The sequence below is a fragment of the Pleuronectes platessa genome, chromosome 2 (assembly GCF_947347685.1).
Source record: "Pleuronectes platessa chromosome 2, fPlePla1.1, whole genome shotgun sequence".
In the NCBI taxonomy this organism is placed as follows: Eukaryota; Metazoa; Chordata; class Actinopteri; order Pleuronectiformes; family Pleuronectidae; genus Pleuronectes; species Pleuronectes platessa.
This window is the reverse complement of record NC_070627.1, coordinates 30,324,606-30,349,061: the sequence shown is the minus strand read 5'-3', so window position 1 is coordinate 30,349,061 and position 24,456 is coordinate 30,324,606. Positions and strand designations below refer to the sequence as shown.

General features: G+C 40.1%; 1 protein-coding gene across 1 annotated transcript in view; it reads right to left on the bottom strand.

Moving 5' to 3' along the window:
* Positions 1-10,212, bottom strand: part of nfasca (neurofascin homolog (chicken) a) — an 84,107-nt gene extending 73,895 nt beyond the window's left edge. The window contains exon 1 of the mRNA XM_053446456.1: positions 9,934-10,212. The gene's annotated coding sequence lies outside the window, so the exon portion shown is untranslated. The remainder of the gene's footprint in view (positions 1-9,933) is intronic.
* Positions 10,213-24,456: the final 14,244 nt, after the last annotated feature.

The following is a 24,456-nucleotide window of genomic DNA, read 5'->3' as shown; positions in this document are numbered from 1 at the left end:
TGAGTTCTAAAAAAAGAAAAAAAAAAAAGACTTGGTATGATTGGAATGGCTATGGTTAGTTTAGTAGTGAGTTCCACATCCACAGGACAAGAATGCGTCCTGGAATCTCACTGGGATGAGGTAGTCCACCCGAATCCCTAGCTTAAAGATGTTCTTGAGGGTTGTATATATGGGAATAGAGATATAGTTATATATAGTTAAAAAAAAAAAAAAAAAATGTGTGGTCATGTGTTTAATGAATTTGGGTGTCTACTAGTTTTTCTCTGAGGGGAGGGAATGTTGTAAGTTCAGAGAAAAGCCTACCTGCATTCCTCCACTAGGGGGCGGTAACGCTGGGGTGAAGGGGATAAGACACGGGGTTAGAGAAACAATACCAGAGAAGAAGTGATGCCCGTGGCTATGCTATGTCGGTGTGCAGTGGATAATAAACAAACGTTTAAGCAAACCATCGTGTGGTCGTGAGGATATTACAGGTGATTTTTATACTGTAAAAGAAATGACAAACTGCTGCCTGTAATAAGATATATTTGGTATCAAATTACTTAAAGGACCCATCGCATGCCCATTTGACCACATTTGATATGGTTCCTTTTGGTCTTAATGAAGTGTCTGTAACATATTTTGGTCGAAATACTACAAGGATCATTTAAAACAGCACCCTTTTTACCTTGTCTAAAACAGCCCTCCTCAGATTGACCTGTTCTGAGTGCCCCACCCCCCTCTCCCCTCCTCCCTTTTTCACGAGATACAAGCGCCCAGATTTTTAGCTATCCATTACCTCTGTAGAAATATGAACCATATCGTTTTGAACCAGAGTCAGGTGGGCCGAAGCCTTTTCTTCGAGAGCCCCAGCACCCCAGCTCCCCAGCGCAGCCCCGCAGTGGGAGCAGTAGGAGCTGGATCTGGCGAAGCAGCAGCATTCTTCCACACTGTTGAGTCAACGTTTAGAGGTGTCCTCTCCCCGGGGAGAGGGTGGAGCGCGAGCCTTGAGCGCGAGCCCGGCTAGCCGCGCAGTCTCGATCCCCGGAGCCGGTGAGATGATGGTGGGGGGTGGTCCAAGGCCATGTAGCGAAACTCCCTACATGGGCATGGTTATAATATTACGTATTTTTCGGTCGTAATCCCATTTGCGGGAGTTGCCTGCCACCTAACTAGTACATCTGGATCTCACTTTGTGCTCCTTCTTAAGCATCCATCCCCCCAGCAATTCCCCCAGCCCCTACCCACATACCCCCACCCTACCCTTTTGCTCCATCCCTCCTCCCTTCTCCTTTCCTTCACCCCCTTGGTCGTCGACCAATGAGAAAAGTCCCTGGTCACCAGGGTTCCTTAGCAACAGCCTCACAAGAGGAAAGATAGAGGAAGGAGGTGGGGGAGGAAGAAGAGAGATAGGATGGGGTGGGGTTGGGGGGGTGGGAGGCTGAAAGTGTGTTTGCCTTTATCAAAGCCTTGCATCTGAGGAGTTTGTGTGTGTGTGTGTGCGCGTGCATGCGTGCGTGCGTGCGTGCGTGCGTGTCTGGGTGTGTGTGTCTGGGTGTGTGTGCATGTATCCTTGACCTGACTGAGGTCCATCAAAAATACCCCACAGTCGCACTTCAAAGCCCGGCTGATACTATGTCTTAATCTCGCTGTACACAAAAAACTAAATCCTTCTCAATAAAGAGCCAGTTTTTCTATTTTGTATTTTAATGCATTTACAGAAACAAAAATGCCTGATAGCTAAGTCAAAGATTGGTATGAAAATAATGTAGACTAGGTTGTTGTAAGCTCCCATGTGACTTATGAGGGAGAAAATGAATAAACATGAGAGTAGCATGGTGTTTTTTCTAGCACAGACACTCATACAATGTGTCCCTTTGGTTGTGCTTTTAAGCATCTGTACAGGCAATTACTGACCTAAGCCTTTCACTCAGAATGGATACACTGGGGAAAGACTCATGTCAGATAATCAATATATACTTATATAAGTGATTATAGATGGAAGCAGATAAATAACACAAAAATGATGTTAACATATAATCCGACTCAGAAAGACCGAGAGTTGGACTTAGGTTAGATCAAGTTTGTGTTTTGTGTTAATACTACATAGTCAACACTGTGTTCATCACAAAGAAAGTCGCAACCAGCAATAACTCTAGAGTTGGGTACTAGAATCAAATGCCAATCGGGCACAGGTTCTTACGCGGTTCTTCATACATATTGCAGGCACAGATTTCAGGGGGCCTAATTTTGATGCCTGAACTCTGTATGGAAATTGTTGCCCTACTTACTGGCATCATTAACATTACCACTCATGTCTAGTTAACTCTGGTTACAACAAACTCTTCGCACAGTTAGCTAGTGGCTACATTAAACTTGAGACAACAAAATGATTAAAACTAAACGATCCAAAGTGTGGCTGTATTTCATGTGAAAGGATTGCATCACTGGCATGTAAAGGAAATGTCCGAGCAATAGCTGAGGGCGGAGCAGCGACCTGGGAGCTACTGCTGAGCAGCCGAGCAACCGAGCAGCAGCTTGCGGAGTTGGTGGCGTAATGTACCATGTTGTTTGAGATCCACCAGTAAACTTTAGGAAGAAGGAATGCCAAAGAAGGAATGGTAGAAGACAACTAACTTAATGAAGCACCTGGCGATGTATGGAAAATAGAGGGATGCTGCAGGTTTAACTGCTAGTGTGATTCCATTTTCACATCAGTGGGCAGTGTGAGCATCCCTGGCCCCAGTGGTGGGGAGAAATGCTGTATTAAGCACTGAAACCATTGTTCAATAATTTAGTTGGGTTAAGTTTTATTAGTGATATTGTTATGTAACTTGTTGAGAGCTTTGCACTAATGTATATGAGTATATTGGAGTAAACGTTAAAAAATACCCAACCCTAATGAACACAGGACAAGCAAACAGACCATTCCAAACAGGCACGTTTAGAATGAATAGGCCAAAGAACTAGTTCAGACTAAAAGAAAAAACCGCAGCAGTTTCTTCTTTTTATCCCCCCTCAGCAGCACCCAGGCTAAGATCCTTTTGTTCACATTAGAATTAAGTTATGTAGCACTGATGCTCAATTAAAGGAAAACTTTGATATTATAGGAAACATGCTGACTAACTTTCTTTTTGACAGGTAGCTTAGATCAGCAGACTGATGCCGATTACATCTGTCACTATAATATAAAGGTATAGCCGGAAACCTGGTTAGTTCAGTTTAACATAAAGATTGTAGAAAGGATGACAAGGTTAGGGTTTGTCTAAGGTAAAAACATCCGCCTACCAAATAAACACCGGCCATATTTCAACAATGCCATCTTAATTCATGTGAACCAAAGTTCATGGATAGAACACAGAAAAGATGCAGGAAAGTATTGCACCCTGCAGAGAAATAGCTCCTGATTAACTGTATGTGATTAAATAACAATATGATGTTAATACTGAAATGCTATTTCATTTCAGAAAAACAAGACAACTCACACCTGACTTCTTCTGACAAACACATGGCACAAACAGGGTTCATGTTTGGGCCTTTCATTAAAATGTCATGAAAATGTTTCATATATATATATAGTACAGAAGGCCTCAGCAGCTAGGCTTCTTACTGGTTTTAACAGATGAAATCACAACACCCCAATCCTTGCTTCTCTCCATTGGCTCCCTGACCATTCATAAGATTTTACTGATCACTTTTATTGCCGGGTGTCTGGCCCCAAGCCACATCACAGACATAGAGACCTCTAATGTGTGTTCGGAGCCTTAGATCCTCAGGTAGAGCCCTGCTGTTCCAAAGTTGAAGCTGAAAACTAAAGGTGGCTTTTTCCCTTCGCATTTGCTGTCGAAGCACGTTGTAAACTCTGTTTTTGAAGGTACTATATATATAACGTTTATAATGGTTATATTATAATCATTCTGTATATCACACATTTACAGGTTAACAAAACTAAAAAAGACTGTGAAACATGCATATCACATGTGAATTAATAAGATAGGAGATGGAGGATGGGTCTCTTTAGTCTCTTTGACTGTGTCTCTTTAGTTGGACACACACACACATCCCAATGGACTTAATATCATTATACAGGTCAGGCACGTGCACAGACATTTTGGGGGGCAGGTGCTCAAACCAAAAAAAGGGCACCCATCGCCAAAATCATTTATGAAATTAAAAATAATAATACTGAATAAGTAAATAATGGCTCCCCTGAACCAGGTAGGGTTACTGATTCTCCCTCATCTGTTTTACAAGTTGATGGCCTGATTCAAGACAAAAGAGAGCTGCTACCCTGAGCTGCTTGCTGCAGTTCCCTGTCCTTCTGCTTTTGGAGTCTCTCCTTTCTTAGCATTATGCTGCAAATTTTGTAAATGAGATAAATCAATGTTGTGCATAACAATCAAGAGTGACTTACATAATCTCTATAAAGCTGACAACACAGTACACACACATTTTTACTGTTTTCTGACAGATTTGAAGCATAAGCAGCATTACACTAATAATATCCCACAATATACCTCACCAGACTGTCATGTAGCTCAACTTAAGACCTACCTTTAATATCAATAATTACGATTTTAAATGAAACAAAACTAGCAAAATATTTAAAATAAACTAATCATTCCAAATACATTGTATTAAAAGTTTCAAATGAAAGACCATGTGTTTTAGTCTCATGTCAACAGACACAAGAGGATGGCCTCAGAATGATGTCGTGAGGAAACATGAATTCTGGACGACAGGTTGTTGGGGAAAGAAGAGTGGCAGAGTTGGATTAGACATTGCAGGAAAGAGATTCGATTTGGATGTTTAAAACTTGTGGCCAAATGCTGGAGAGAGGGAGGACTAGAACACTCACAGTACTGTACAGCATGAGTGAGTGTACCACACATGTTGTTGATGGGTTTTTTGTAATCATTATTTTTTGTTTTGTTTCTCCAAAGAAAATGTCTTAACAATCTGTGATGCATTGGACTGCATCCTTCTATTAGTGTTTAGTCTATAGGGTTGAAAGGCACAGTCTTCACAACACTCCAAGGGAAAGGAACGGCAGAAGAGCAATTTGCTATCATGCCATTACAACACTAAAGAATAATTGACTTGGAGAAATAAGAACAAAAATAGTACTTAAATCCTGTGGCTATCCAAACTGGGCCCACTCATCCAAGAATCATGTTGGATGAGGTGATACACAAGCAAGTCTATGTCTAGAATGTAGGGAGAGCGGGGTTATGTGAGACATCGGGTAATGTGTGACACTCCCTGTTTCTAGGCAACGGAAACATTTGTGGACCATTATGTTTTCAAGCCCGTCCCATTCCCCCCTTGCCATGAAGGAGAAGTTGGTGCTGGTGCTGTGGTATGTATGTTTTTTCACAAAAATGTGTTTTTGGCATGTATAAGTACATTTTCTTGCTTTGAACTTAATCAACTGTTGTGTCAAAACAAATTGATTCAGGTAGAAAAACGTATATCATACATGTTGATGAACTTCCAACATATAAAACCATGTGATTGATGCTAGCTGAAGATTAGCCTGAATTGCTAAGATATGCTTTTTCTAAAATGTTGGCTGTGCAAGAGATCACATGAATCATAATAATAATAAATGTGCTTAATTGACCAATCCCCATGATTCTGTTACTAGTCCGATATTAGTTTTGGAATGTGTGGTTGTCAATCTAGCTGTCAGGATTTTAACTATTACAACATGTGTTATTATGGTAGTTTCGAAGTGGAAAAAGTAAGTGGATCACTTTACCCCCTTGATTTCTCTGGTTTGTCTCACTTTACCCCTAAGCTGGGGTAAAGTGAGACACAAGACCACTTTTTAAAAAACAATCATATTTTCACTGCTCACTGACATTCTGATCATTTCCATTGCTAGGAAACATCCTGAAGTAATGGGAAATGTGTAAATTTTACTGATATATCATTTTAGCTCGCCTAGAGGGGAGCAAATGTAAAAAATGTCTCACATTACCCCGCTCTCCTAAGGGTCAAATCATAACATAATAAGGTCAGGACCTGAACAATTTACAGAACAGTTCCTACAGAAAAGTATAATTTTTAAGAATGGTATCTCTCATTTTGTTGTGTTACGTGTTGATATTGTGGGAGTGGCTACAAAAAAATCTATGTAAGGACACTGAGAAATTTAAATATGTTCAAAATGTAGCTGTAATCAGCTGTAGTGTGTCTGTCTGTGTCTGTGTCAGCGCGAGCACTACAGAGATACAAAGGTGAGTGAGCAGCATCAGCATGGTCTGAATAGATTAAAATATTTAATATTATATATAATATATATATTAAGTGTCAGTTCTTTTGTTAATGATTTATAGAGTTGAAAGAATTTTTGAGTAGGAAGGAATTATATTGGCAAAATAAAAAGACAAAATAGCTCCAAAAAACTATCAAGGATGGACTCTGCCAACCGCTGATAATAGACAATATAGTCAAGCTATTGCCCAACCCTAGTTCTTTTGTAACCCAAACCACAATCTACTGCCACTTTGTTTAGGGGTACGAGGAGTCATTCCTCCAAATTAACATTTAAAAAATCAAGGATATGGTCATCGATTTCAGAAAACTTGCCCTCACACCTTTATCCAAGGTCAAACTGTGGAATGTGAGGAAATCGTGTAAATAACTTGGGACTATTGTTGAGTCCTAACGAAAGTTTGAAGCAAACAGTGGAGCTCTGTGCGGGTCACCAGCATTTGTACTGTTTAAGGAAAATATCCTATTTGAATATTGACAAAACCATGCTCACACTTTCTTATCATGCTTTTATTGAGTCTTTTTAATCTTTTTCTTTGGTGTCATGGTTTGGTACCTTGTCTTTAAAAGACAGAAACAGACTGAGTCAGATAGTGAAATGGTCCAGTAGGCTGATTGGTGAGCCTCAGATGAGCCTAGATAGCTGATGTCAGAGAAATTCTCAGTAATCAAATCACACAGATTAGGTTTCTCATAATTCCCTCATTTTGCCATTAAGGAAGTAGCACATCTGTTTTTACATGGTTTTCTTCAGTCATCAGTAGATTTTCTTAATTATTGTAACTATACAGGTCTACTTTTGATGGTGATCACAGGAAAACAAGTCAACAGAATCTTCAGATTACAGAAAATTATTATCTCATTACAAAAGTGATAATATTTCCACTGGAAATAAACTAGCACTGAGTAGGAGCTCTGACCCAAAGCATCTTCTGTTTATTTAATGTGAGATGGATTATCAGCAGTGAAGATAACCTTCAGCTTTCAGACAGAATATTTCACTGCAGGAACTTTGTTTCTGCTGCATGCAATGTTTTTTCTGCTGGTGAGGGCTTATTACATGATATCTCACTACATACCCACACACACAAACACCCATCCATGCACGCACACACACATTGAACCGACAGATTAAGTTGACATGGCAGAGGAGTCATCTCAAGCTAAATATCTCTGATTACATAACATGCAAGTCTAAGCAACAGAAGAGGGGCAGCAAACTGATGAAAAAATTTGTTTTCTAACGCTACTTATGTTTATGTTCTACTTCAGTACTGATTTTATTCAACAGACCTTATTTCATGCTAAAAACTACACAAAAATATAAAATATAAAGGAAAATAGTAAATCTGTGTGTAAAAAGCTTAATACAGGGGCATGAGCTCTTACTACTGAATGTGTCACGGATTCACCCTCTTATTAATATTGTTATTTCTCTTGTCATAGTTTTGCATATACTAATCCTTTTCTCATTTCAGAAATCAGCCACTCCCCTCTGCTCTGCACTTCCTCATGTCACAGATCCCTCTACCGGCTCCTACCACAGACGCACCTGCCTTCTATCAACTCATTAGTTTCCCCAATATATCTACCTGCCTGTTTCCTTTGTCCTCTGCCAGATTGTTCAGTGTGTTCGTGCCTGACCTTCCAGCGTTTTTCCTCCTGCCTTATCTTCTGCCTGATCCCCATCCTGACCTGCCTGTTTGTCCCTGGACTTATCTTCTGCCTGCTCCTTGTCGGATTTGTTTGTTACCGGACTGACTGCCGGATACATTTCTCTTGCTATTCTATATTTGCTATAATTCCTGTATAAATTGTGATATTATTTGATACTATCCATCAGAACAGGAATTTCGCTGCAGCCACGACACCCATGGGGATCATCCCCCCTCAAGAATATATGCCTTGCGGCATCAGTGGCATTGCACCCCGCCGCTCAGTCCCAGCTGATTTTACAGTTTTCTCTGAATAACTGAATAAAAGATAACCCCATCTGATAAAACATTTTGTGAAATAAACATCTTCATTTCAATGATAACTGGACTATGTATTGAGCATTAAAACATCCTTAGCATTCAAGTTGAATTCATTATTACCATGGAAGGCAAGGGCCATTCTTAACTATTAAAAGTTCAAGTAAACTGAGCCAATGTAATGTCAGTAAATTCAATTTGTATGTGCATCTTCTGTGGGAAAATGTCACAATGATGTATCCATCAACCACTCAGGTGTCCACAACCTGACTTTGCCCTGAACTACATTGAAGTAACACTACTAAGATACATTTGCCTGAACATTGTGATGAGATGTCCGGTGGAGGCTGCATGTCTTCTCAGATTTTCTTCCTAACACAATGATTAGACTCAAATATATGGCCTTTAGAATTGTTCTATCTAGAAAGAAAAAAACGTAATGCAACCGATCAGATAGTGACAATTTATCTAATCTTTTCTCTTTTTCCAAAGTGGGCTTGTAAGCAGAGACAGAAAGGGGGATGGGATGGTGAGTGAAAGGCCTGTTGTTATCCATTAGGGGCTCTCTTTCTCTTTCTTTTTTCTGGCTGCATTAACCTTTTCATCACAATGCTCCCAAACAAAGGAAAGACTGTATTTGTGTATATCAGAATGTGTGTGAGCTTGACTGTGTGTTCGCGAATGTGTGTAGTGTGTGCGTGTGTGAAGTGTGGGTAGTGTGTGTTTGTGTGTAGTATTCTTCTCCCAATCCTATCAACCCTCTTGCATCCCTGAACAAACACATACTATATTGCACATGAAAAAAGTATTAATGTATTGATGCAATTATCCTCCCCCCCCCCCCCACACACACACACACACACTTTTTGAACATAGGAAAAGATGTTGAATATGTTTGAATATGATTAAAGGTCCACTGCACAAATTAGGTTAACAACTACCAGTAGATGTTAGTGGCCACCAGAAGATGTTAGGGACTTAACTTCAGTTGTGTACCTTAGCGTCATCCAGTGTTTTAATCAATGTTAGAAATAGAACCTGAGGGTACACTTAGGCTAAAGGTAAATCCGACTGGCTACTGGCCTGTATGTCAGTACTATAAAAGCTATGGGGCCTGCTCAGGAGATCAGACATCATAACCCTTATGCCTTTGTTAAACTTAACAACTAATGTCTAAGGCAACAACGTCAAAAGCTGTCCAATATAGGACAATATAGAGAATTCCCTTTGTACGCTCTACAGCATTTATACACATATACAAAATAAAAATCAGAGAGCTACTCGTAAATGGTTATAGTGTGTTCTGTGTATAAACTACCTACGTTACAATCACATTGCATCTTCAGACAGCCCTCAATCACGACACGTACACACACACACACATACATGGGTGCCCTTTAACAGATTGATCACTAATTCTTTCCTATAGAGCGACTTCTGGGTCTGCACCATCCACTTAGACTCAATCATAAGGGCTTATGCTCCTTCACAGTCTCTCTTTTGCCCCAAAGGAACGGCATCTGGCAGTGTCACCTGTGTAAGTGTTATTGCTAAATGGTGTTTACCGTGAGCGTGCCAATCTGATATTTTTCCTGGAAAAATGAAAATGCTGAAATGCTGTTTTATTCTTCCCTACTGAAACACAAATACACACACGCACACACATGCACACTGTAAATATGCAGACAAACTGTGTTAATACCTCTGTCAGTGCAGCTCTTGTCTCCCGGTGTACAGCAGTGCTGAGTGACTGTTGTATCTCCATCAATCCTGCAACATCCAACGAACCAAAGAGAAAACGGCAAACAAAAAGACTGAGCAACTGTCAGTCAAATCCACCACAGCAGCTATTCGGCAGGCGATATCACTACTTTCAAAATGTAGGAAACACTAGACTCTGTCTCACACTTTCATTCAATCTATCATGTTCCTCCCCTCTCTCTCTGTCCTTCTCTGGCCCTCTCTGTCCTCTCGCTTTTGTCACACCGCTCTCTCTCTCTCTCTCTCTCTCTCTCTCTCTCTCTCTCTCTCTCTCTCTCTCTCTCTCTCTCTCTCTCTCTCTCTCTCTCTCTCTCTCTCTCTCTCTCTCTCTCTCTCACACACAGATTCTCCATCTGTCGCCACCCCCTCTTCTCTACCCCTCCAACCTCATACATTATTAATAAGCCTCACACACGCCAGCTTCACTGCTGTCAAATACATTCGTGCACACATATTGAACGCAATGCACAACTGTCCCACATACAAAAAGTAAAATACTGTAGAATACGGCTTTCTACTGTATAGTCTCTATGAGATCATAGATCATGAAGATCACAGGTTGTGATCACTCTAGAAAAAACCTAATAACCATTTTTTTCTACAAGAATTAATTTTTTTCCTAAAGTAAACAAAACCACAAGTAAAACCTTCTTAACCAAAACGACATAGAAAAACTAAAGAATACTGTTTTGTAATAGGGGAGAGCGGGGTAATGTGGGACATTTTTTACATTTGCTCCCCTCTAGGCGAGCTAAAATGATATATCAGTAAAATGTACACATTTCAGGATGTTTTCTAGCAATGGCAATGATCAGAATGTCTTCAGGACAAAGGGCAGTGAAAATATGATTGTTTTTAAAAAGTGGTCTTGTGTCTCACTTTACCCCAGCTACAGGGTAAAGTGGTCCACTTACTTTTTCCACTTTAAAACTACCATAACAACACATGTTGTAATAGTTAAAATCCCGACAGCTAGATTGACAACCACACATTCCAAAACTAATATCGGACTACTAACAGAATCATGGGGATTGGTCAATTAAGCACATTTATTATTATTATGATTCATGTGATCTCTTGCACATACTAGCTTGTCGGCATATTGTTTCTCTGTCCAATTGGCAGGGACAGGGATATTGTTTTTCTCTGCGTATTCAAATGCCAGTTCACGGCACTTAACTGGAGCAAGGCCATGGAACTGGTCAGCTAGTTGTTTCAAGTGTTTGGCAAGCTCCTCCTTCATCTCATCAGTGAATATTCTCTTTACCTCAGCTACTGCACCCCAGGCTACTGATTTTACTTTCCTTTTCTCTTTTTTCTTTATGATTCTTTTGAGGGTTGTCTTATCAATATTTATATCCCTTCCAGCTTTTCTTAAGGACTTCTTTCCTTGCATGACCTCAGCGGCTGCACTCTCCATCTTTGGAGGGGTGTTTGGCCCCAGGTTGTCTTGCTGGTGTATAGTTTCTTGGCATGATGGCTTTTCTACAATGTTTATGACATTAAAAATAAAACATATATAATGTAATATAAAACTAAAATACGTTTAAGGCTAAACTTAACTTGTTCTTCATGGTGGGGTAAAGTGAGACAGTGTCTCACTTTACCCCACGGCATTTGTCCCACTTTACCCCACAGCCACCGTCTTAGTAAAAACAACATCTCTTAGCAATTCAGGCTAATCTTCAGCTAGCATCAATCACATGGTTTTAAATGTTGGAAGTTCACCAACATGTATGATATACGTTTTTCTACCTGATTCAATTTGTTTTGACACTACAGTTGATTAAGTTCAAAGCAAGAAAATTTACTTTTACATGCAAAAAACACATTTTTGTGAAAAAACATACTTTCCACAGCACCAGCACCAACTTCTCCTTCATGGCAAGGGGGGAATGGGAGGGGCTTGAAAACATAATGGTCACATGATCACAAATATGTTCCGTTGCCTAGATACAGGGGGTGTCTCAAATTACCTGATGTCCCACATTACCCCGCATTTCCCATTTTGGAGAAACAATTGACCAATCAGAGATGTAAATACAGACATTGACCTCATTGTCATTTAGGTCAATGTCTGTTTTGGAATCGTATTTGGTTGATAGTAACCTATAATCTGGTTGTTTGTATGTATTCTTTATTTTAAATTCTCCTATCCTCCAGACTCCAGACACAGTTCTCAGTCAGTCTGTCCAATGAAAAGGAGATATACATCCCCCACAGTCTACTCACATGTACAATTAACCAAAGGAGGGTCCAACACACACATCAAACATGAATGCATTCACATGCAAAACACACCCAGGTCAGAGAGAAGACAGGGTTGATCATGCATGAATGTAAAGTAAGCATGCACACACACAAATTATCACACTAACAGACACACTTTTAAAAAATAACTATATGACTCTGACTATAATGACTATAAAATCTGTGCAAAAAAATGAATGCTGTTGATCATGGACACTCAAAAGCTTCACTGCAGATAAAACAAGTAGTATTAAAACAACTTCACCCTGCACCATAGAGTGTTTGTAAAACAATCTGCAAACAACATCCAGCACACAATCAATAAAAAGTGAGTTTTTTGTAGAACTGTTTGACGAGGCCTAGTAGGCACTAAACGTATCATGACGTTTAACATATTATAGTACACATGTATTATTCAGAATATGGAAAGGGAAGATAAAAAAAAGAGAATTTCATCTGTCGAATTATTCCAGAAATTTCTTTCTCTCTGCCTGTGCAGAAAAGAAGTGCAGTGTCAAATTTGGTGCAATTTAGACACACATATCGCGTTCAATATAAATAAACTTTGAATTAACAGGCAAACAGTGCTCTATAGCAGCAGTGGCTGGGGACTCATCAAGTTGTTAATCAGGACACGCTCAGAAGTGGGAACATGGCTGCAGGGTTCTGTGGACTGAGTCCTACGGATGGTCTTGAGTTGCTTCGGCTCACTTACAGTCTCAGAAAAAAAAACTTCAAGCAGCATTACCACAGGCCAAGCAGACAGCCTATTCCAAACAGGCATGTGTAAAATGGGCACTGCACTAGTTTAATTTAATTTAATTTAATTAAACATATATATTAATAAATTCCCAATGGTGAAAGGTACCTAAAAGAATAGAAAATCTGGAAAGAGCAAGAATTATCAAGAAGTCCAGATAGCCAGATAGAAAAGGTCAGTAGGATATAGTTGGTTTGCATGGAGGAGGATTATGAGCCTTCGGGCATGTTAAAGCCCCACACCCCCACAGAGCCTCAACTGACCTGAGGCCAGCTGAGGCAGAGATTTTCATTTTTATGATCTATTTGTTGTGTACTGGTGTGTGCATGTGTGTGTATCTATGTTTGACCTCCTAGAATTGGCCAGCATTTTCACCTCCCCTCTCTGTCCAGCCACACCCCCAAACAATCAATAACGCAACCTCACACTGCCTCTAGCTATGACATGCAAATGACCCTTGCATATAATTAAAACATATGCCCTAACAACAAAAGGAAAACCTCAACACCCCCTTAAGACATGCACCAAGATGTACACTCACCCAAACAACACACTTACACACAATTACACACACACACACACACACACACACACACACACACACACACACACACTACACAAACAAAACTAAAGACAACATCAAATTGTGTCCAGATGGACTCCAGTCAGTTGACCTCTGTAATAGACAAGCAAACAGACAAATATACATCGAGACAAGTGCACTGTGTCCCCCCTCACACCACAACACACACAAAGAAAACATAGCACTTCAGATCTATAGCTGACTGCTTGGAATTCTGCTCATGTCCTGGAAGTTTGATTGCACACTATGCTTGATACTGAATTTAAATGATAAAGCCTGAGGTCAGTGGACAAAAGGGAACCATGGCCCTAAATCAAACAAATTTTATGTCAATTAAACCTTGATGAAGTTCTACAATTGTTTAACATGATAACATTATATGTCCTCTAACCATAAGGTCGCTGTTCGATCCCAGTCTTCTCCATTCTGCATGCCGAAGTGTCCTTTGGAAAGATACTGAACCCCAAATTGCCACTGACTCTTAAAAAAAGTGCTGCCCATATCACTGTATGAATGTTTAGCTGTTTTAAAAAATGTATCTGCGGATAAAGTCAGGAGAAATGGGTACCCTTTCACACATGCACAAGACAGCGGGAGGTTCACTGTAAAGTCAGGAGGTGGAGCAGCCAGGCCAGACAGACAAAGTTTGCAGATAATCTGGAGGCTCTCACTTGGACATTTGCATTGACACATGTACGTCCTCTGAAGAAAGTGCAGAGAATCTCCAGAGTTCAGTTCATGTCTGAAAGCAGCTTTCGTGTGAATGGCAAAAAGCTGTACTACAATGTGCATTGAGTGATCAACAAGACTAAAAAAGCATTATATAAATACAGACTATTTACCATTTAAAATCCTGAAACAAGCCATATAAAGAGAGTAAAGGGCCACTAGCATTAAACATTGAGTTATTAGCCATAAATTAGCACTGAAATTACCCATAAAAAACATGCTTGCATATTACATTACATGTCATTTAGCTGACGCTTTTGTCCAAAGCGACTTACATTTTTAGTACACTCAACATTTATGAGGGGCCATTTAGGGGTTCAGTATCTTGCCAAGGGCACTTAGGCATGCAGATGGGAAAGAGTGGGATTCAAACCGGCAACCTTCTTGTTGCAGAACACCCACTTAGGCCACGCTCTCCCCTACGACTCGTTAACTGAAAAAATAGTAAAAAATGTCATAGTGGGACACACCGTACAAGAGTACATAGAGAGGAACGAGAAATGAAGACAAGCTAAATAATTACTGGATGCATTACAGATAGGCCATAGGTGGCCATACGTTAATTAATTATATTATACAAAGAGTACAGCCATATCCTGTGGTTATTGAACCAGGTGTTGGGGAAAGAACTGACCCTGGGCACTGAGGTATTTTTTTCTAATCAAATAACAAAACCACACACAAACACACAATCACCAACAACAACTTACACAGATACAGTATTTGTTAGTGTGTTTGTTGACAGATTGTTTTGAGGCCTGGTTGGAAACATTTTCTTATCAAATTGTGATTTGTGAATATGGGCGAAAGAAATAATATAAGATTTATTAATTGTTGAAAGTGAGAAAGGCGGGCCTAACCTCAGTCTCAAGCAGGATTGGTCAACTGAGCTACACACACACGGCCCCTGCGCTCCACCACATACTCGCTCAGAGACACGGGCAGTGACTGAGACTTGAGCTCTTCACCGTGAAGCAGCCGCTCAGTGACTTTGTAGAACAGTGGAAACACAGAGTTTCTCTGGTCACATCTGCTCAGAGATCAGCGGCTTCATGATCAGTTTCCTCCTTCATGTTTCCTCCTTCTCCTCTTGGCTCGCTCCTTGTGCTCAGTAGAACACGTGACGCTCACAGTCAGGACTACCGACACCTAAATCATCCCAATAAAAAATAACCTTAACTAACCCTCTGAACTTGAACTAGTTCATTTTAAGTGTGAACTGGCTCAACGCTGCAAACAGGTACTGGACCCCAGCATTGAGAGGCAGAAGTAGTAGGGCTGGATCATTACACTCCTGTGACCAATCCTGCATGAGACTGCGGTTAGGCCCGCCTTTCTCATTAGCATAAGGACACTGCAAATGAAAAGGAAATGTATCAGGGAATAAATAAATGTGCAAATATATTTAAGACATTTATTTTGACATTTATTTTCGTATTAACATATTTATTAATTTATTTCTGTATTAATTAATTTATTTCCTTTTTTATTTATTTATTTATTTCTGTATTTATTTATTTATTTATTTTTACTTAAGTCATGTATGTTCCTCCATAAACACACACACACACACACACATGCAAACTCACACAAAGATACATGGTCACACATGAGCAGGCCCCTTGACCTGTATCAGGTAGCTCACTAATTGAGCTCTTTAAAAATGTATGGTGAGATAGATGGAGAGAGGTTTCAGGAGGACAATGGGGGTATGAGATTAAAAAAAGTTGTCTCATATTCATAGACAAAAACACACATGTTAACTAGACAGAATATTAACACATAAGGATGAATAAATTGAACATCCAGAAGAAACCAATGATCCACATTTACTTGGTCTCTCTCTCCAGCTATCTCTGGAAAACTAAACAAGCCACTGCTGAAAAGGCCAATATAAAAGCTCTCACTTTGAGTAAAATCATTGAAATATCTGTTTTCCAACAATTGAACAACTTCTAAGCATAAAACTTTTCGATGTATTCCAGACAAGCTTTAGACCACAGCACTGAGAATGCTCTTGTTAAGTTGTTCAATGATGTCCTAATAAATACAGTGGCAGAATCTCTGCTCTATTTGACACAGCTGACCGCAGTTTATTATTAGATCACATGGAGGACTGTGAAGGACTTATGCCAAATGACCTAGATAGACTGAGAGACTGTTATACTGTGTACATCAACTTCTGTTTGGACACCTCTGTTCCAGTAAAAAACTCTTCCTGGTTTACCATGACCATCAAAGCATCCCTGAATAAGAAAAAAAAGAAGGTGTTCAGATAAGAGGACATAGATATAGACAGGCAGCTGCCAGACAATATCAGAGGAGAGAAATTGTGATTTGTGAATATGGGCTATACCCTGGGAAGGACATTTACATATTATTTAGGGGGCAATTTTTTCCCCCACTGACTAAAATCAAGGGGCTTTAAAAAAAAGTGGGGGCACTTTAAAGAAAAATACCAACTTGAAAAAACAAAGTCTCCCCTTTGTTTTTTCCAGTTAGTATCCACTACCCTCGTGTATTTCCGACGCTCGATAATACCAATAGAGTTTGATTGATTGAAGGAGGCCTCTAGGAGGAAGCTGAAACCAAGGCTTCAGGAGAATGACACCAGAAAAGGATTACCGACCATGTCTTTAGTAGATTCAACATGCAGCCTCACATTGAGCAAATGCATGGCAAATGATACTGGTGCTGATGGAATACAGAAAGCTGTCAAGGCAGCTGTCTGTTCAATTCTAGCAAAGTTTATATCAAGAGAAGGTCCCTCTAGGAAAGAGGTGGTGGACTTTTGGTAAAGAGTGCAAATACCTAGATTTCCACTTAGCCACGAGTGAGTGAGTGGGGCCGGAGCCCCGGGGTCTGTGTGTATGTGTGTGTGTGTGTGTGGGTGTGTGTGTGTAAACTGAGCACAGACACGCACACAAGCTTCCACTCTAGCTGGAATGAATGCCGCTCACTTTCGTCACTTGTAAACAGCTTTGTTCGGTTCAGCGTTCAGAAAATTGTGCACAAATTGTCAATAACCGTCTCTGAACCCTGGTTAACTCGTTTGGGCTCTTCTCTTTCTTTCTTTCTCTCCACGCTCTCTGAGTCTCTTCCCTCCTCTACTGATACACAAATACGCATGCGCCGGGAGAGTTTTCTGGATGGGCGGGGGAGGGGGCAGTCTGCTGTTAGGGGCATGGGAAGAGAGAAGCTAAACTCAAAGAGAATTTCATGCTGGCAGTTTAAAACTTTCACGTGACATTTTAAACTCGATGGTCACGATATAGTCATTTTGTACATTGCATATGGTACAAGCCGTGAAACATCAAGTATCTTCAATATATCACCCACTTTTGTGCTGCTGAATAAGTGCAGGCTTGAATGTGCCAGTTAAATTAGAAACGTTCTGTCACAAATTGAAGATTTTCAATGAGTGCCAAATCATAACATACATAGAGAAACCAAATAGGCAAGCATGTGATTCTGTAACAAAGTAAATGTTGAATGTGTTCTGTATTTTGTCGGATACAAAATTAGGAACTGTGATTGAGAGTGATGGAAAGAGATACATTTAAATGAAAGTAGTGAGAAACTAAAATGAAAGGGGTAAGAGACAGTGAGTGTAGAGGGAGCAGCTGTCGCACACAGTAAGGAAGAGAGAGGCCCGCTGTCTGGAGATAAACAAGCAACACACCGGTAATTGAGCAGACGTTACCATGGCTGCACTGATGATGATTACCACAAACCCATTCACACAAACACACACAAACACACACACACACACACAATCTGATTTAATCCTGCACTGTGACACCAGGTGGGCACTAGTCAAAAAAGGTAAAACCCAGATCTCAAAACAAACTTCAGATGAGCATTTTGCTTCATTTAAAAATACTTAAACATCAATATCAACACATGAGGAAATAAGAGCCAGATAAACTTTTTAACTATTTTAAACTAACCAGTCTAATAATCATGCACCAAATGAGGAAAAGCCAACAAATAAATCTATTGCATTTTACTGTGGATTTATCTATGATATTTTGTATCTGTCTCATTACTCCTTGAATGATGTTTTGAATATTCTGTTGTAGCTGAATGAATGGGAATAATTCATCACATTCTGAAGAATACTAAGCTATTGAACATATGAGGGGGGGTTTCAACTTCTTACATGGTGGCTCCAATCTTCAAAGAGGCTGTGTAATTCCTGCATACAATTAATATTAAACTATTAACATGCTTGCAGCATTTTGTAATTAATCCACTAATTAATGTATAAACTGTACCTGAAATGCCATTCTGCCCAGAAAAACTGATTATTGAGTAAAGCAGAGCCAGAAACCTTTCGCTTAAGTAGGTGATACTGCAGGTTAGACAGACTTCCTCTTGGTCTGTTGGATGATTATTTTACGGTAAATTTTTCTCGATAAGTGTCTGTTTGAAATGTTAACTGATTATATGGCTCCTCATATTTCTGACTTTGTTGGAGGGACGTTGCCATGTTCCCTGATCTTAGATAGCCTACTTTGGAGGTCACAATATTAATACAACCTATGGGGGGGGTATAAGACCATCTGTTGCAGGACTCCTTGTCATCCTTGTATGTTTGGACAGTTTAAAATGTCTTTGGCTGTGTGTTGTCCATTGTCCTCTTGCACTATAAACCCGGGATGATCAGATGCCTCCTGAAGGGACTCTGTGATGGATAACGAAGACCGAGCTTACCTAAAACTTTTGTAAAGAACTGTATGTGTCTTGCCTCATCCTAACATGCATGAATATTTATCAAAACTTAAAGTCAAAAGTTTTACATTCAAATAAAAACCGCAAGTTTGCCAGACAACAATTCAGATTTTAATCCCCTGGCTAGAGTATGCTGTAGTAACTGCAAGCTTGAATATTTAGTTGAAATGCAAATACAAACATAGGCCTCAATAGAAATGAAATATGAACATTTTCCAGATTTTGTGACTTATTAGAGATTTTGTGGCTTATTAGAGATTTTATCAACATGCATACTTCTCCAGTAAACATCCTGCTCTGAATAATTGAACGATTATTCTTTTATCCAATCATCACTCTTTCTTTTTGAACAAAATGACTAATTTTCAGCTGAGTGCATCTTTAAACAGATAATGAAAAGTGAGGTTAGAATCCAAGCAACATAGATAGAGGGAAGTAATGACGTAAAATGATAGGGGGGCTAGGGGGACTGAGCTCAGTAGACTAGACCTAGAGACTGCAGGACATGGCATCAGCAGTGTGTGTGTGTGTGTGCACATAGTGGTTAAAGGAGCATCTGTAAATATATATATATATATATATATATATATATATATATATATATATATATATATATATATAATTTTTTTCTATTTTAAATTTTGATATTCTATTTGATTCTATTTTATACTATTTCTATTGTATTTTTGGGGGGGTTGTAATTACTTGAGCATTGCTAGAAGAGAGCCTGTGACTCAAGCATTTCATTGCCAGCGACTGCTTAATGTTATTGTTGTACATTTGACAATACAAATCTTGAATCTTGAAACTTGAATCTTGAATCTTGAATCAGGTGTTCTCTGGTTGGGTCAGAGACTGGGATACAGGCATGGCGCGCGACAACCTTTATTTGACTTCACAATAAGGGAAGAAGTGTAATGCCTGCTGGATGCACACCCATGCATACACATATTTAAATCCCCCACGCCTTTGTCTCCAGCAACAGGAGGTGTGTCCGTTTTTCTACTGTTAATGAGTTGGAGGGGCCACAAGGGCCAAATGGAGGCACGGGTCATTCATTAGTTTTGCCCTAAGCCTTCTTAGCCCACTTCCCCCTTATACACACACCCACCCACACACCCACACACACAAAGACACATTTAATTATATATATAATATATATGTATATATATATATATATATATATATATATATATATATATATGCAGAAAAATGTGAGTATTACAGTTAATTTCAATCACAAATGAAAAGCAAGTTTAAAATTTTCTGAAAACAACAGCACTCTAGCTAAAACTCTTCATGCACACACAAACACACGCCTGGCGTCTAGTGAGACAATAGCCTCTGGTAGCAGCTGGTCAGCAGTAACCACAGGAGTCACACAGACGCACACAAACACACACACACACTGGTCCACATTTAAACATGCAACATGTTCAAGCCCCTGCTTGTCTAATGACGTGCCAAGAAGACACTAAAGACAAGAAGATGACTTGACCATCTGTGGAATGGAGGCCATGTGGAACATATGCACTAATCAATAATGCATTCACTCTCACACACACTTACAAATAGAGGTATGTATAAGTTAACACCATAACCAGGATTGTATGTTTTTAGAGACAGATAACGGTAGGGGTAATATACTCAAAACAAAACAACATATTTTCTGTCCCCAAAAAGAACCTGAACATCTGCCTTAAAAGTAAGGGAGTCATCAATTGATAGTTCGTTACTTAACATTATCAATCTGTCATTATCATCAGGTTATGTACCACAGTCTTTTAAAATAGCTGTCATCAAACCCCTACTCAAAAAACCCACCCTAGACCCAGAGGTTTTAGCCAATTACAAGCCAATATCTAATCTCCCCTTCATTTCTAAAATCTTAGAAAAAGTTGTTGCCAATCAGCTGTGTGAGTTTCTCCGGGAAAATAATATATATGAAGACTTTCAATCGGGGTTTAGAGCCAATCACAGTACAGAGACAGCCTTGGCAAAAGTCACTAATGACCTTTTAATAGCCTCAGATCAGGGACTTGTGTCTGTCCTCGTTCTGTTAGATCTCAGTGCAGCATTCTACACAATTGACCATCAAATTTTATTACAAAGACTCAAACAGTTAATTAACATTAATGGAACCGCCCTTAACTGGTTTAAATCGTATTTTTCTGATCGCTCCCAATTTGTGCAAATTAATGATGAGTCATCTGTGCGCACCAAAGTTAACCATGGTGTTCCACAGGGCTCTGTGCTCGGCCCAATTTTATTCTCATTATATATGCTTCCACTAGGAAACATTATCAGGACACACTCGGTAAATTTCCACTGCTATGCGGATGACACCCAGTTATATTTGTCAATAAAACCTGAACAAAGTAATCAATTAACTAAACTTCGAACATGTCTCAAGGACATAAAAACCTGGATGACCCGCAATTTTCTCTTATTAAACTCAGACAAAACAGAGGTTATAATACTTGGCCCCAAACACCTTAGAGATGCATTATCTAATGATATAGCTGCGCTAGACGACATTGCCCTTGCTTCCAATGAAACAGTCAGGAACTTGGGAGTGATCTTCGATCCTGATTTATCCTTTAATAGTCACTTAAAACAAATTTCTAGGACCCGCTTTTTTCCACTTGCGTAATATTTCCAAAATTAGTGTCCTTTCCCAAAAAGATGCAGAAAAACTAGTCCACGCCTTTGTTACATCGAGACTGGACTATTGTAATTCATTATTATCTGGCTCCAGCAGTAAGTCGTTAAAGACTCTACAGCTTGTCCAAAATGCCGCAGCACGTGTCCTGACGAGAACAAAGAGAAGAGAGCACATTTCTCCAGTATTAGCGTCGCTACACTGGCTTCCAGTTAAATCTAGAATAGAATTTAAAATTCTCCTCCTCACCTTCAAGGCCCTTAATAATATGGCGCCTTTTTACCTTAAAGAGCTGTTAGTACCTTATAAACCCGCTAGAGCACTCCGCTCCCAGAATTCAGGCCTACTTGTCGTCCCTAAATTCTCTAAAAGTAGAGTAGGAGCCAGAGCTTTTAGCCATCAAGCCCCTCGGCTGTGGAATAATCTACCACTTTCAGTTCGGGAGGCAGTCACCATCTTTTCGTTTAAAAGTAGGCTCAAATCCTTCCTTTTTGATAAAGCTTATAGTTAGAGCTAATTAGTGCGCCAGTACGTTACTTGTTCTATTTTATGACACATGACACACGGAGCTTCTCTTTCCAGCTTCTCCTTCCTCTTCTCCATCCCTATCCCCCTTCCCCGGAATCCCTTTGCTTTATCACCCGCAGATCCAGGGCCTCTGTGGCCGCACCATGGATTGCGGTTTGTGGATCGTGCACCGGGGGTCGTGGTGGTGGATCCATTGTGGCGGATTCTGAGTCATGTGGGCTGATCGTGGTGCTGGTGGCGGACCCTGTGTCGCGTTGGCATTGGGCACGGGCGGTGGACCAGGACCGCGGTGGTGGCTTGTGATGGGTCTTGGTGGTCGGCGGAGGACGGTGACTGAGGACTGGAGTGGCGTCTGGTCTGGATGGTGGATCGTGGTCTAGATGGTTGCTGAGCATGGACTGTGCTTGCAGCGGGACTGCTTGGCATGTCATGTTGGGGTTGTCCTTCGGGATGTCTACCCTCATCAAATGCTGCTAGAGACTTTGATTATTGATGATGTTTTCCTGCACGTGGCATCTATTGCACTTCTGTCCGTCCTGGGAGAGGGATCCCTCACATGTGGCTCTCTCTGAGGTTTCTACATATTTTTACCCTGTTAAAAGGGTTTTCAGTAGTTTTTCCTTACTCTTGCTGAGGGTTAAGGACAGAGGATGCCACACCCTGTTAAAGCCCTATGAGATGAATTGTAATTTGTGAATATGGGCTATACAAATAAAATTTGATTGATTGATTGATTGATCAATTAAAATACCCAGGCATTTGAAGGTATTGACCTACTCGACAAAAGATACCATATTTTTGTCGATTTTTGATTATGGGGGAGTGAGGAACATGATTGTGGGTAAATGGTAAAATGGTTTTGTATTTATATAGCGCTTTTCTAGTCTTGATGACCACTCAAAGCTCTTTACAGTACAATTTTACATTCACCCATTGACACACACATTAATACAGTGCATCTATTAGCAGCACTTTGTTGTTCTACGAGGGACACTTCGGCATGCAGATGGGGAAGAGTGGGGTGCGAACAGCCGACCCTCAGGTTAGAGGACGACCGCTCTACCCCTCAGCCACAGCCGCCCACTACATGCATGCAGTATTTTCGGTGTGTATGTGTGAGTAGGTGGTTTAGTGTCCTATGAGTGCAGTGTGCCGGAGAGCCTTGGGCTTGTGCTATGTTTGGTCATGTTAACTCAACCAGCAAGGACACACAGACCATAGGTCAGAGACAGAGCTCATAATGTTAGCACTATCGTGTATTAGCCTTGAATAAATTAATCCTGTCCAAACGGCAGATTAATGTTTCACTCAGACTAAAGTATTGTTATATGTCACCCCCTAAAAAGTCAACTCAGACCACGGCATCACTGCAGTTCTGAACTTTAAGGCAATTACTTTTTCACCAGCCCTGACAAATCAAAAGCTCTCAGGTGCTCAAACAGCCTGACATCACCTTTGGATCCAAACCCATCAACATGGCCAATGTAATAACATCGGACACACACGCCCCACGTAACTCAGAGGCCTTTCATGAAGAGAACATTTTGCTTAGCAACTATCAGAGTAGTAGGAGCGTCACGGAGAGCGGCTCCTTGTCACTTCCTGAATTCAAGTGCCCAGAGGCGTGGACTAAGCCTGCGCACCAACAAGAGAGAACCAAATTGATTTGCTGGGACTCTCCTCCAATATTTTAAACCAATCACATTAAATCTACTGTTATAATTATATCAAACCCCTTCTGTTCGGGGCCATTATTAACTACCTATTGTTAACTGATTTAGCCTAGGCTATGATAATTGTCCATAGCTATGTTGTTCAACTTTCATTACATCTTAATAAATACTTGAATTGGACCAGTCGGCTCATCTCTTATTTAGGATAAACCAACACGCCTGACAACTTGACTCTCATGGACCTACTGTTCAATGAGGGAGAAACCTTCTCAAAACAAGGTCAAGTCACAGCGTGACAAGTCCAAATATTAGTGTTTAAAATAAAAGTTATATTACACCTACTATGCAGGTACTACATAGAGAGTGCTCAAAAAACAATTATGCCCGCAATATCTCCCCAGAGTGAGCATAGCTAAAAATGTTCCGGAACCTCCAAGGTAACTGGTCATTCATAAAATTACAATACACATGTATTAATCACAGTATGGAAAGGTCATCATTAAGAATATTTCGTGACTCAAATAGGTCATTAATTGGTCTATCCA